We start from the raw sequence: 15,443 nt of genomic DNA on the forward strand, positions 1-15,443 counted from the left end.
CTTTGTGTGCTGTCACTCTAGGTTTGGCCTGTTCATAGCTGGACACTGGAAAAATCCAAAAATGATATCAGGTACTTTTAGGACTGACCCTTGGCAAGGAAAGCACTGAGGCCCAAAGTTACTGGGGCTGCCAGTGTGCTACCTGGGGAGGTTCCAGGGCAGGAACATCTCTCATCCCTCCCACCTTTTACTTGGGACGTACAGCTCTACATTTAACAGGTTGAAAGGTGGACGCTGGTGTAACTGGAATGTATAGCACCATATTACTCCCCTAAACCTCCCCTTTTTCCCTGCCAAAACCCTTCATATTCACCCCCAGCGCACCCTTACATGCCCCCCCACGCTCTCTCTAGCACTCATGGGTGACCCCTCAAGCCTTAAACCATACCCCAACCCACCCTTAACCCCTGCAGCACCCCGGTTGCTTCCCAGCCCACCATTGCTGCCAAGCCCTCCTTTTCAGTCCCAAATCTCCCCAAATCCCCCAGATTCCCCCTACACACCCTGCTAATGCTCCCTCCCAGGGGCCCACCATTAAACCCCCTAGCCTAACTTTTATAACACCAAGTTCCATATTACCCACCCTAAAATTTCCCTTTTCCCCTCAAATCTCCCTGTATCTCACTCAAGCACCCCCCTATGCCCCTCCTTCTTCCCTCTTTCATCAATCATGGGTGTTTCCACATGCCTTAACTGCTCCTCCCCAGCTCACCATTGACCACACCCAGCACCCCTGGCAGCCCACCACCACCCCCAGACCCCCCCCAGCCCTTTCTTATCCTTCTCAAATCCCCCCATATCTCCCCCCAACAACTTCCTATGCTCCCTCCACATCCCCATGACGACATATAAGTTCCTCTTCATCACTTAACCCCCTCCCCAAGCCCACTCTTAACCCCACCCCCAGTACCCCTGGCTGACCCCTAAACCCATCCCATAACACCCAGAAACCAAATGCTTCCCCCAAAAAGTCTTCCCATATCCTCCCTAGCACCCTTATATGCCCCCCAAGACCCCCCCCCCCCCCCACCCGCCAGGACCAATGGATATCCCCAGCATCCTTTATAGCCCTCAGCCACATATTAGTCCCTCAAACTTTTGTTTTTTGCCGCCTAATCCAAACATATCTTGTCCCAGCACACCTCCTACACACTCCACACCCCTTCTAATACAACTGAGGATTCCCCTGGCCCGCTTAGCCACAAAGGAACATTGCTGGCTGATGGTCATCCTGCTGTCCACCAGGACCCCCAGGTCCCTTTCACTCACACTGCTCTCCAACAGGCCAGTCCCCAACCTGTACTGGTACCTGGGATTGTTCTTCCCCAGATGCAAGACCCAACACTTGCCCTTGTTAAATCTCATTGAACGTTTCCCCACAAGTAGTAGAGCCAAGAACAACTCCAAATATATGAAAGAGTCGTGAGACAATCACAATCCTGCCCTACTGTTGTGCACTGGGGACCTGGAAGAAGCTTCGTGAATTTGACCCTGATGAAGTTTGTGGGTTATACAGAACTCAGTGGGGAATGTAGGAACTTGGGAAGGGATTGCCACCCAGCGGGAAGACATGGTCAGGCTGGAAGAGTGCCGGTCAAGTGTGGGGTCTAGAAGCTGGGAAAACATAATCCAGGAGTGCAGCACCAACTGGGATCCACCTGGCTGGAGAAGAGCTCTGTGGAAAGGGACCTGGGGGTTCCTGTGAACAAGCAGCTCACTAGGAATAAACAGAGTGCTGCTGCAGCAAACAGCTCTGAGGGGCATCAGCGTGGGGATCACCAGCAGACATGAAGAAGTCGCTATCCTACTCTACTCAGCACTTGTCAGCCCACACCTGGAATACTGGGTGCAGTTTTTGTCACTGCTCTAGAAAGAAGAGGTTATGTCCAGTCTGGAGAAGGTCCAGAGAAGGGCCACAAAGATGACCCAAGGCCTGGGGTGGTGGTTTAGGCCCGGCTAGAGGCCAAATAACCACAAAAGCTACTCTATCACTCCCTTTTTCAGCCAAAAAGCGGAGAAAATATATATATCGGGATTCTTAGGATTCAAGATAAGGACAGAGAGGGATCACTCTGCAGTTAGTGTCATGAGCAAAACAGACTCAACACAGAATATAGAATAGAAAACTCATTTATTACATTACAGCTACACACCCAGTGAACCAGAGTCAGATAATGAGAAACTTGGCCAGGTCTTAAAGCACCTTTCCCCCACCCCTCCCTTTTTAGCAGATTTAACTTCATTCACAATTTTACTCCCTTCTTCCCCCCAGAACATGGCGTGGGGAGGGGCAGGGAATGGGGACTGCGGTTGTGGTCAATTCCTCACAAAGTGCTTTCCTTCCCCAGACCTTAACACTTCTACTTCCCCCCACCCCTCCCTTCTTCACAGACTTTAGTCATAAATTCTCTCCCTTCTTCCCCCTGCATTGCAGTGCATGGAGGGGAAGGGAATGGGGGTTTGCAGTCCTCCTTCTTAGTTGGGGGGATCATTACACACACACACACACTTCTGCTGCAGCACCATGGGGTCCCATCACAGGAGACAGTCCTCCATGAACTTCTCCAGCGTGTGTCCTTTCTGTCGGGGTGTCATGTCCTCACCATGGCTCCCTTCCATGGGGTGCTGACCTTCAGGCCCAGACTGCTCCAGCCCACATAGTTTGTGCTAGGATAGAGTTGGTTTGTTTCTAGCAGCCAGTGGAATGCCATGTTTGGGAGTTCAGATGAGAGCAGTGCTGGTAACACAGGGATGGTTTCGTTGTTGCTGAACAGTCAGGTACTTTTCAGTTGTTCATAGTGCCCTGCTAATGAGAAGGCGGGGGGCACCCAGGGAGCTGGGAGGGGACACAGTCACTACAGGTGACCCAAGTTGGCCAAAGAGCATATTCCATGCCAATTACGTCATGCTCAGCATAAAAAGGGGCTGGTGGGGGGAGCAGCACACGGCTCCAGGATGCACAGTTTTATGGACTGTCCTGTTTTGGGAAGGCTCTGAGCTGTACAGTGTGAGCTGTGTGGTTCAGTGCAAACCTGCATTGTGTATCACCAGTCTGGTATATATATTTTCTATATAGTTATCTTATTGTTATTTCTCTATCACTGCTTTCACAGTAAACTGTCACTACCCCAACCTGCAAGTCTTGGGATTATTTTTTCCCTCCTTTGCCCCATCCCCAATCCCCTCCAACCAAAATGGCCTCTTAGAGAGAGAGTGGCTGTGGGGTGCTCGGCTCTCAGCTGAGGTGAAACCATGACCAAAGTTTCCAGCACAACACCCACACATCAAGTCAGGCTCAGATATGACAGGTGGAGAACCAGCTGCAAGGAAAAGAATTTGAGCATTCCAGGGGATGCCGAAGCAGTCAGAGGTGCTGAAGAGGAATCTGGCCATGAGCACATTGGGCTCCACCGAGAGGAGCATGGCCATTAACACAAGGGCCTTTCTGGTCCATCTGGACTCAGGACTGGTGGGGCCAACTCTGGAGCAGTCAGTCCAGTATTCTGCAGGAATAGGGATGAACTGTCAGTTGGGTGAACAAGTCTGCCAAGATACAATTAGGCTGAGGGACCTGGTCTTCTTTAGCCTGGGGAAGGGGAGCCTGAGTGAAGCCCTCTTTGTGCTACGTGGAAAGACACAAGAAAGGAAGTTGTTGTGGTTTTGCGTAGCTGGGTTCTGCTGGAGGGGGGGGTGCAGGGGTGCCTTCAGCAAGCAGCAGGATTCTGTAGTCTGAATAGTAAATACCATCTGACTCAAGTCCGGATTCGTTGTTGACAAGGGCTGAGACAATCAGCGACGGTCATAATGATGAGGCCATTGCCCAGGAGAGCAGCCAGGTAGATGCCCAGGAAGAGGCAGAAGTGCAGGAGCTGCAGCTCCCGTGTGTCTGCAAAGGGCAGGAGGAGGAACTGGCTGATGGAGCTGCTGTTGGACATACGTTTTTGCTGGCATGGAGACCTGTTCAAATAGGAAAAGGCAGTGAGAATTTAGGGAACTCTTCTCTGAGGAAAAACTGTATTCAGGAAAAGTTTTCCAGGTCAGTTTTGGAAGGGCTTGTTTTGTCCTGGCTCCAGCGTGCCACTGCTGGGAGGAGGGTCAGCTGTGGGCTCTGGAGAACTCAGTCCTGCCTGGCAGCAGTCAGTAAATAGAAGGATGGTGTGATCTCAGACTAAATCCCCTGTGGATAGGAATGAGCTTTTCAGCACTGTCACTCCTGTTTCACCCGATGGTAGAGCAGAACCTTGGAGCTTTGTTTTTCTCCTGCCTGTACCTAAAGAGTGTTTGTTCTGTCTGCACTCCCTGACATTGCTGCTGCAGTGCCAGTGAAACCTCCTCCTGAGTGCAGAGTGGGGAGAGCTGCTCTGTCCATCAGCCCTGGTCTCAGCTGCCCTGTGCTGGATGCTCTGTGATCACACTCTATTGTTCCCTTCAGTGCATCATGGTCTGCACTGCGGGGAATGTCAGGGAGATCCCACATCCCCACTGCCAGGATATTTCTGTGAGCATCTTCCCTGACAATGTCTCTGCTGCCTGGATCTGTGCCTGCAGCTGCTTCTCTTTGCCCATGTCACCTCCTGCTCTGTCCTCACAGACCTCATCCCACCTGCGTTGTGCTCAGGTCACCTCTGCAGAGCCCTCCTGGCATCAGGGCACTGCCCTGTGGATCTTCTGTGTGTGTAGCAGGGTTCAGGACACAGTCTGACAAGGCCTAATGACAAATGAGTTTGCACTGCTGCCTTCAAAGTTATCAATAAAAGTTCAGTTCCCACTTCCCACCGAGTCCACAAGAGCAGAAAAGTCAAAGCAAAGTCTCTTTACCTGGACTGCAAAAAGCATCCTTGATGTTCTTGAAAAGTCCCCAGGAAAGTACCAGGGATCAGCTGGTGATAGAAAGCACATTGACAGCAAAAGGACTGTACAATGTCCTTCTACGGGTCACACTTTCCACCCACAGCTTTTTTCTGCAGCGATGCTGATGGAAGCCCACCAGGCAGGCTGAGTGCTGACCCTGGCAGCAGCAGAGTCCCTGCCCTGGCAGCTGTGTGCTGGGGAAGGGACCCTGCTCACAAGGACAAACCTGGGCACCCCTGGGTGCACACGCTGCTTCACACCTCTGCAGCCATGCCCAGGAGAAGACAGCTGTCCTGCCCTCTCCCTCTGATGGGGCAGAAGGGCATCCCTTCCAGGCAGCACTTTCTGGTCCTAGAGAGAAGCTGTCCTCCTGACAGACCCCACACACTGCCCCATGTCCCAGCTTTAGGAGATCCCTCCAGGAACAGAACCTGCATTGCCCTGCACCCACAGACATACCAGGGAGAGTGCTGTGGAGATTTCTTCTCCACTGAGCTCTCAGCATCTGTCAGCTCTCTCAGCCTCACAGGTCTCCCCTCAGTGCCTACAGGCAGTGTCCCCAGCCCTGTGTGCTTGGCAGAGGAGCTGCTTCTGGGCAGAGCTGTCTCTCTGCAGCTCTGTAATGATTCATGATCTCTCTCTATCCCAGGAGCCCAGCTCACCTCCCAGCAGACGAGCTGGTGGAGCTGTCACATACTCCATCCCCTCTGGGCTCCTTTGATGTGTCCGTACAGCTTCAGAGAACCACAAGAAAGACACTGAAGTCCTGACTGAAGTTCCCTCCCTCAACTGTCCAGCCATTTTTTCTCCTCAAACCAGAACTGGGCAGGACAATCATTTTTCCTTGTCTCTCCAATGAGACGGGACCCCAGGCAGGGGAAGGAAGGGGAGTCTTTTCCCCATTGAAAGGAAGGGAGTCAGGCGAGTCGCTTCTGGCCCCTCATCCTTGCTTTGCAGTGCTGGGGCTGGAAGAGGATGGAGTTCTGTTCTATGACTGCCAGAAACCCACCAGTTCTGGGAATCCTCTTGCCCCAGTTCTGGTGTGCACAAAATAGGCTCCTTCTGCCTGGGAGCTGCTGGTCCCAGCTCCCTTGGGAATTACGGGGGGTGGAGGCAAGTTGCCAACATCCCCTTCTCCATGAGAGTGGATCTCATCTGGTGGAAACTGTGTGTCACCCCATTCACCTGTACCCAAAACAGAAGACCAGGAATGAGTCTTTGGGAGCCCATGGGAGAGGCTTCTGCTCCCCATGCACACCTGGGTGTTTATGATACAAATCAAGTTTTTAGTTGCTGTTCTGGTTCTTCCTGACGACCCTCCTGGGCAAGACTTTAATGACAATTACTGCAGCCTACGACCACTCACTCCACACGCCCATGTATTCTTTCCTCTTCCACATCATTTTCAATGTGTGGTGCTCACCAAAGCTACTCTATCACTGCCCTTTCTCAGCTGCGTAGGGAAGAGAAGATGTAAGAAAAGTTCAAGATAAGGAGAGGGAGAGATCCTGCAGCGGTCACTCTCATGGGCAGAACAGACTCGACACAACAATAAAACCCAACCAATACTCTCCTTCCTCTGACTGAGTGACACAGGGGACGGGCAATGGGGGTTGGGGTCAGTTCGTCAGACATTGTCTCTGATGCTCCTTCCTCCTCAGGGGAGGACACCTCACAGTCTGTCCTTGCTCCAGCATTGGTTCCCACCCACAGGAGACAGTCCTCCCAGAACCCCTCCAACGTGAGTCCTTCCCACATGGCTTCAGATCATCACCAACGGCTCTAGTGTGGGTGACTTTAATGGGCTGCTCTCCTTCAGCAACAGACTGCCCCAGAGTGGGTCCTCCACAGCCCTGCCAGCAAACCTGCTCCAGCACAGGTTCCTTTGAGGTAGAACCACTGTTCCACATTATCCAGCATGGACTCTGGGGGAGCAGCCTCATTCACCATGGTCTTCTCCAAGGGTTGCTGGGGAATCTCTGCTATGAGGTTTGGAAGATCATCTCCCCCTACTTGACTGACCTTGTTGTCTGGAAAGATCCTTCCATTTTCTCACTCCTTTCTCTGCCAGCAAAAAGCAGCTGCTAATTTTTATTTTCCTTTTTAAAAATATTGTCCCAGGGTTGCTGTTATCAATGTTCTATTCCACACAGCCAATACATTGTCACTAGAATCACAGAATCACAGAATCACACAAGGTTGGAAAAGACCTTTGAAGATCATCACACAGAAATCACAGAATTATCAAGGTTGGAAAAGACCTAAAAGATCATCCAGTCCAACCATTCACCTATTACTACTAGCTCCCACTAAACCATGTCCCTCAATACAACGTCCAGTCTTTCCTTGAACACCCCCAGGGTCGGTGACTCCACCACCTCCCTGGGCAGTGCATTCCAGTGCCTGACTACCCTTTCAGAGAAGTAGTGCTTCCTAATGTTCAGCCTGAACCTCCCCTGCCGCAGCTTGATACCATTCCCTCTAGTTCTGTCGCTGTCTACACGGGAGAAGAGGCCGACCCCTAGCTCACTACAACCCCCCTTAAGGAAGCTATAGAGAGCCATAAGGTCTCCTCTGAGCCTCCTCTTCTCCAGGCTGAACAATCCCAGCTCCCTCAGCCGCTCCTCGTAAGGCCTGTGTTCCAGACCCCTCACCAGCTTAGTAGCCCTCCTCTGAACGCGTTCCAGGGCCTCAATGTCTTTCCTGTAGTGAGGGGCCCAAAACTGAACACAGTACTCGAGATGCGGCCTCACAAGTGCAGAGTACAGGGGGACAACCACCTCCCTGTTCCTACTAGTAACACTATTTTTGATGCAAGCCAGGATGCCGTTGGCCCTCTTGGCCACCCGCGCACACTGTCGGTTCATGTTCAGCCGTGCATCAATCAGTACCCCCAGGTCCATTTCCTCCACACAGTCCTCCAGCCACTCCACCCCAAGCCTATAGCGCTGCCTGGGGTTGTTGTGGCCAAAGTGCAGGACTCGGCATTTGCTCTTGTTGAACCTCATGCCATTGGCTTCAGTCCAGCTCTCCAGCCTGTCCAGATCCCTCTGTAGGGCCTCGCTACCCCCAGGCAGATCCACACTCCCAGCCAATTTAGTGTCATCTGCAAACTTACTGAGGGTGCACTCAATGCCCTCATCTAGGTCATCAATAAAGATATTGAAGAGGACAGGCCCCAGCACCGACCCCTGGGGAACACCACTCGTGACCGGTCACCAGCTGGATTTAACTCCATTTACTACCACTCTCTGAGCCCGGCTCTCCAGCCAGCTCCTTACCCAGCCGAGGGTGTACCCATCCAAGCCATGGGCTGCCAGCTTCTGCAGGAGAATACCGTGGGAGACAGTGTCAAAGGCTTTGCTGAAGTCTAGGTAGACCACATCAACAGCCTTTCCCTCATCCAGCAGATGGGTCACTAGATCATAGAAGGAGATCAGGTTGGTCAAACAGGACCTGCCCTTCATGAACCCATGCTGGCTAGGCCTAATCCCCCGGCCATCCCGCAGATGCCGCATGATCTCCCTCAAGACTATCTGTTCCATAACCTTCCCTGGAACCGAGGTCAGGCTAACAGGCCTGTAGTTCCCCAGATCCTCCTTACAACCTTTCTTGTAAATGGGAGTCACATTGGCGAGCCTCCAGTCTTCTGGGACCTCACCAGTCAACAAGGAGAGCTGATAGATAATGGAAAGCGGCTCGGCTACCACCTCTGCCAGTTCCCTCAGCACTCTCGGGTGGATCTCATCAGGCCCCATGGACTTGTGGCAGTCCTGTTGGAGTAGGAAGTCTCTGACCGTTTCTTCCAGAATCACAGGGGAGTTAGCATGCTCCCCAGCCGAGACTACCAGGTCAGAGAGAGGAGTACCCTGAGCATAACTGGTCTGACCTTTAAAGACAGACGTAAAGAAGGCATTCAGAACCTCCGCCTTTTCCTTATCCTCAGTGATCATATTCCCAGCCTCATCCAGTAAAGAGCGGATATTCTCCTTTGTCCTCCTCTTACTGTTAATGTACTTATAAAAGAGTTTGTTATTCCTTTTCACCCCAGCGGCCAGGTTAAATTCAAGCTGGGCTTTTGCCTTTCTGATTTCACCTCTACACATCCTGACGACTTCCTTGAATTCATTCTCAGTTGCCCGTCCCTCCTTCCACAGGCAGTAGATTCTCTTTTTCTCCCGGAGCCTCAAGAATAACTCCCTATTCATCCACGCCGGTCTTCTTCCCCGCTGGCTCATTTTGCGGCTCAGGGGGACCACCTGCTCCTGCGCCCTTAAGACTTCCTTCTTGAAGAGCAACCAGCTCTCTTGTACCCCTTTGTTCGCTAGGACTAAATGCCAAGGGACTCCCCTTACCAGTCTCTTGAACAAATCAAAGTCCGCCCTCCGGAAGTCCAAGGTAGCAGTTTTACTATTCCCCCTCCAAGCTCCACCATGAATTGAGAAATGTATCATTTCATGGTCACTCTGTCCAAGGCAGTCCCCAACCTTCACATCTCCTACCAGACCTTCCCTGTTCATGAACAGCAGGTCTAGCGGGGCAGTTCCTCTTGTGGGCTCTCTGACCAGCTGCATCAGGAAGGCATCCTCTATGCACTCCAAAAACCTCCTAGACTGCTTCTTCTGTGCTGTGCTGTACTCCCAGCATATGTCAGGGAAGTTGAAGTCCCCCATGAGGACAAGGGCTGATGACCGTGCAGCTCGTGCCAGCTGCTTGTAGAACACCTCATCTGTCTCTTCATCCTGGTTTGGCGGTCTATAACAGACGCCCACCAGGATGTCTGCCTTGTCAGCCCTTCCTCTGATCTTTACCCATAGGGATTCAATGTTATCATCCCCAGTCACAATCTCAGTAGCAGAAAAGGATTCCCTAACGTATAGAGCCACACCACCACCCCTCCTTCCTTGCCTGTCTCTCCTGAAGAGTTTGTAGCCATCCATTGCAGCACTCCAGTCATGGGAGCAATCCCACCATGTTTCTGTTATGGCAACCAGGTCATAGTTTGCCTGCCGCACTATGGCTTCCAACTCTTCTTGCTTGTTGCCCATGCTACGTGCGTTAGTGTAGACGCACCTCAGCTGAGCCCCTTGCCTCTCTCCTAATCCCAATACCACTTCCCCAGGCCGATCTCTATCAGACCTGGCTTTATCCCCTTCCCCCTTCCTATCTAGTTTAAAGCCCTTTCTACAAGTCCTGCCAGCTCCTGGGCAAGTATCCGTTTCCCTGTCGGAGACAGGCAATTCCCATCAGCTGTCCTCAGGCCAGGTGCCGAGTAGGCCGCCTCGTGAGCAAAGAATCCAAAATTTTTGCGTTTGCACCAGCCTCTCAGCCATGCATTTATAAGATGGCCTTTTCTGCTTATCTCAGTGTTTGCCCCTGCCACCAAAGGAATACTGGTAAACACAACTTGCATGCCTGCTCCATCGACTAAATTCCCCAGCCTCCTAAAATCATTTTTTATAATCCTCATGCTTCTGTCAGCAATCCCATCACTGCCAGTCTGAACTACCAATAAAGGGTAATAATCGGAGGGGCGGATAAGGCTGGGGAGTTTTCTAGAAATATCCCTGACCCGTGCCCCGGGAAGGCAGCACACCTCCCTATGGGTAGGGTCAGGCCGACATATTGGGCCCTCTGTTCCTCTCAGAAGAGAGTCGCCCACAACTATCACCCTCCTTTCTTTCCTGGAGGAAGCAGTCTTCAAACGTGGAGCCATCCGCCTTACCTTGGGCAAGCTTGGCGGCAGCGCTCCTATGTCATCATCACTCACGTCTCCCTCTGGTTTCAGGGCTTCATACCTGTTACAGAGAGGGACCAGCGGAACCGAGGTAGGTTGGGATGGGGGTCGCCTGCAACGCCGGGCTGAGACCTGCTGCCATTCCTCCTCTCCTCTCAAGCTGTCTCTCCCTGCTTGACTATGGTGAGAGAGAGGGGCCGTTTCTCCCAATACTCCCTCAGTCTGGGAAGTGCAATCTCTGCGCCTTTTTCGCAGAGAGTTGCTCCACCAGTCTATCTCCCGCTCGCATTCTCTGATGGTCCGCAGTCTATCTACCTCCTTCCTAAGCTCCACAAGAAGGCTGAGCAGCTGCTCACACTGCACGCAAGTCGCATCCTTCTCATCCTTCCCTGGCAGCAGCAGGCTGAGTCACTCCTGGCAGTCAGAAACCTGAACTGCCACATTATGGAGCAGACCCTCTGTCTGGGTTGCCACAGCCTTTGCATGGGAAGCCCGTTTCCTAGTGAGGACCATGTTTGAGATGTTGGTGTCAGGGCAAGATACCCTGCCTGCTTGTCCTGCCTGCGCAAACTGCCGCGCAAACTGACGCGCCACACCCTTCTGACGCGCCACGCCCTGTTTGCCCGTCCTGTTCGCAGCGCTCCTGGTCGCTGGCGCTCCCAGAGACCCCTCTTGTATGGAGTCGGATTGCCGCTGCTGCGCTAAGCTCCGCCCCCGATGAGTCACGCCGACGTGCAGTCACAGCGGGAGGCAATGGCTGCCACCGGGTGCGTGGCGGGGTCTCTCCTTTTCTACTTTCGTACTTTTATTTGCCCTCGAGGATCGATGCTCGGGGGTTGCCGCTTTCAGAAGGCTCCAACGTCGAGTCTCCCTCGCCTGAGCTCTCCCCCACAGCAACTAAACTAGGGTGGCAGTTCCTCCGGTATTTAAACCATTCCCATCCTATGCTGAACCATATCCTTAAGTACCTCATCTACCCTTTTTTTAAACACACCCAGGGAAGGTAACTCAGCCCCTCCCTGGGCAGCCTGTTCCAGCCCTGACAACTCTTTCAGTAAAACATTTTTTTCTAATATCCAATCTGTCCCTGCCCTGGCACAGCTTCATGCCATTTCCCCTTGTCCCATCTCCTGTCACCTGGCTGAAGAGACCATCACCCACCTCTCTACAACCTCCCTTCAGGTATTTGTAGGTGGTGATAAGGTCTCCCCTCAGCCTCCTCTTCTCCAGGCTGAACACCCCCAGCTCCCTCAGCCGCTCCTCATAGAATTTGCCCTCCAGCCCCTTCCCCAGCCTAGTTGCCCTTCTCAGGACATGCTCCAGCACCTCAATGTCCTTCTTATGGTGGGGAGCCCAGAACTGCACACAGTACTCGAGGTGTGGCCTTACCAATGCCAAGCACAGGGGCACAATTACCTCCTCAGACCTCCTGGCCACTTTGTTTTTGATACAAGCCAAGATGTCATTGGCCTTCTTGGCCACCCGGGCACACTGCTGGCTCATATTCAGCCTGCAGTCAACCAACACCCCCAGGTCCTTCTCTGCCTGACAGCTCTCCAGCCAGTCTCCCCAAGCCTGTAGCACTGCCTGGGGTTGTTCTGTCCCATGTGCAGCACTCTGCACTTGGCCTTGTTCAACTTCATCCCGTTGGTCTCAGCCCATCAGTCCAGTCTGTTCAGATCCTTCTGAAGAGCCTCCCTCCCCTCAGACAGATCAACACTTCCTCGCACCTCAGTGTTATCTGCAAACTTACTGAGGGAGCATTCAATCCCTTCATCCAGGTCATTGATAAAGATGTTGAACAGAACTGGAGCCAGGACTGAGCCCTGGGGGACGCCACTCGTGACCGGCCTCCAGCTGGATTTGGCTCCATTCACCCTTTGGGCCCGGCCATCCAGCCAGTTTTTAACCCAGCTGAGGGTCCCCCTGTCCAGGCCAGTGGCAGCCAGTTTCTCAGTCAGAATGCTGTGAGAAACCCTGTCAAAGGCTTTACTGAAGTCCAGGCAGACACATCCACAGCCTTCCCCTTGTCCATGAAGTGGGTCACCTTGTCATAGAAGGTGATCAGGTGAGTTTGGCAGGATCTACCTTTTGTAACCCCATGTTGACTGGGCCTGATCCCCTGGCCATCACGCGTGTGCTGCATGACAGCTCCCAAGATGACCCTCTCCATGATCTTCCCCGGGACCGAGGTCAGGCTGACAGGCCTGTAGTTCCCCGGATGGTTTGGCTATTGGCTGAAGAGTGCTTGCACAGCATCAAGGGCTTTCCTGCTTCTCATGCAGCAAGCAGGCTGGGAGAGAATGAAAAATAAGGAGGGGACACTACCAGGACAGATGACCACGACTGCCAAAGGCATCTCCCATACCTTACAACGTCATGAGTGAATACTGTAAAACCGTAATAGCTGTACATGAGGGAATGCTCAGGTGTGACTGGTGGCAGAACGTCCTCAGGGCAGAGGCAGCATAGCAGCCAGTGGTGCTGAACAGGAATCTGGCCATGGGCAAATTGGGCTTCACGGGGAGGAGGGTGGCCACACTGACAATAGCACTTATTTTCCATCTGAACTCAGCCCTGGTGTGGCCATTTCTGGAGCAGTCAGTCCCAATGTGGGGCTTCCCATTCTGGTGGAATGGGGAGGAACTGAGATGAGGGCAAGAAAGTTTGCTAAAATACAGTGTGGGGTCTTGTGAGGAGAGGCTGAGAGTCAAAGGCTTCTTTAGCCTGAGGCTGAAGGAAATATAGGAGTATCTCAAAAAAACTGGAAAATTACTTTCTGAGCTAATGGCACTACTGGTTTGATATTTGAAAGATAGCAGGAATTTGAAAGATAGAAAGGAAATCAAGCACGAACTGCAGCTTTGGAGGTCCAGAGTGAATGTGATGATAAAGAAATGTCATTCTGAGGGTAGTGCTGTGCTGCAAAATGCCATTTAGAGGAAGTGTGGATGAGCTGGTGCCTTTGTGTTTCTGGAAACAGCTGTTGAGGAGGGAGAGACAGCAGAGAAGGGAGGGAGATAGTGGGGTGAGAAGAAGGTGGGGAAGCACGTTGGGTGCCTGCAGGGAAACAGGCACCAGCATGGGGCAATGTGGGATGGGCTGTAGTGCAGATGGACAAGGGTGTCAGCCAGGCTGAAAGGGCCTGATAGAAACCAGATCTTTTCCCCCTTGGCTGTTGCTTTCCTTTCCTTAGCTACACACTCCCCATCCCCAAGGAAGAGCCCTGAGACATAGGTGAGGGTCAGGATCTCCCTGGCCAGGGGCTGAGGGTCAGCACTTGGCATTTCTGATTCGTCAAAACCAGGGTGTCCTCAGCATATAGAGGTGGCTGCTCTTTGCCTGTGTTTGTCATTGTGGCCTCCAATACTCTCTTCCAATGAGTCAATTGGGAGGCTTTGTCAGTAACAGCTTCCAGAGGGGCCCATGAATGCTTCAAGGTACTTTAGGCATTACTCCTGAGTATAACTTCTTGAGCAGTTTCTTCACTCTCTTCTTGATATCTGAGTTCTGTGGACTCAGAAGAAAACACACCATGGGGCTCTTTAACATCCAGAAAGCCCTAATAACGTATCTGTTCAAGCAATTTTCTTTAAATATGTCAAGACCTCTATAACTAATCGGATTTGTTTAGGTATTTAATAAGGAAGATGTCAAAGGTATATCGCAACTGAGGATATTTTTCCTTCAAGTCTACTTTCAGTCATGGTTCAGTTGATAGAAGAAGTGACAGCAGCATTATGGGATGGATATGGGTCTGCTAAGGAGATCTGGACAGGCAGGAAAAGCAGTCTCTTCAGATCCAACCCTGTCTGGAGAACCTTGCTCTCTCCCAAGCCCAGCAGTTCCCTCGCTGGCCTCCTGGGACTCCCAACACTTTTCCTGGCATCATCTGGTCTCACAGACAGGGACAGATTTCTCTGACAACAAACAGCAGTGTAACAGGACACAGTTTAATACCCATGATATCTCTCTCCTCAGCTGCCTGCTACGGCCAAGCAGCGTGTGAAGGGGGTCAGCTTTCAGAGGAGATTCTCTCCCAGAACAGTTGTAATCAGGTACATAAAAGGGTTACTTACCAACACACTGAATATCTGACAGAACAGTTCATTAGACTTCTGAGAGATGGGATGTTTCCAGCTCTCTGAAGCTCAAAGCAGACACCAGAGAGCTGAGCGGCAGCTGAATGACCAGCCAGCGGCAGAGGAAACCTGTGATCAAAGTGAAGTGCAGACATCCAGCCAATCTGCTGAAAAGATACCCTTCATCATGGCCATATCATCAGGGTAGGTGGAAACACATGAATGATGAGAGAGATGAAAGAGACAGACTACTGGTAATGCAGGTACAGGGTAAGGTGAGTGTATCTTCTGCTGCCAGCAGTACCAATCCTGGGTATTTCTGTTCTGACACCGAGGGAAACCATTGTCATTTCCAAATAAGTAGTCAAATGATTCAGGAGATGAAAATGTGCTTGCAAATATATTTATAAATATATGGGGAAAAAATAAGAAGGAACAGCTTGTCATTACACAGTGTCTGTGTCCCACAAGACCAGGTGATACTTCATTATGAATGGTATGAATTTGGCCCAATGATATCATATCTTACATGAACCAGGAAGGAAAAAAACCCCACAAAATTAAAAACCCTAATAAATATAGACTAAGTATAACAGGAGATACACGGCCAGAATTATGAAGAAGAAGATGAGCAGTATGTTATTGCTGCTTAGAATGATCCAGTCATCAGTTTCCAAATGGCATCCTTGAGCTCCTGGTTCCTCATGCTGTAGATGAGGGGGTTCACTGCTGGTGGAAACAATGAGTAAAGAAATGAAACTAACAGGTCCAGA

General features: G+C 51.6%; 1 pseudogene across 1 annotated transcript in view; it reads left to right on the forward strand.

Annotated features, from left to right (window-relative positions):
• LOC311199065 (olfactory receptor 14C36-like) overlaps window positions 1–11,309 on the forward strand; it is a 33,354-nt pseudogene extending 22,045 nt beyond the window's left edge. The window contains exons 2-3 of the transcript in view: window positions 10,499–10,679; window positions 11,227–11,309. The product of the transcript in view is annotated as an olfactory receptor 14C36-like (transcript). The remainder of the gene's footprint in view (window positions 1–10,498; window positions 10,680–11,226) is intronic.
• Window positions 11,310–15,443: the final 4,134 nt, after the last annotated feature.

This window comes from Gallinula chloropus (assembly GCF_964237585.1).
Source record: "Gallinula chloropus genome assembly, chromosome: 19".
Classification (NCBI taxonomy): Eukaryota; Metazoa; Chordata; class Aves; order Gruiformes; family Rallidae; genus Gallinula; species Gallinula chloropus.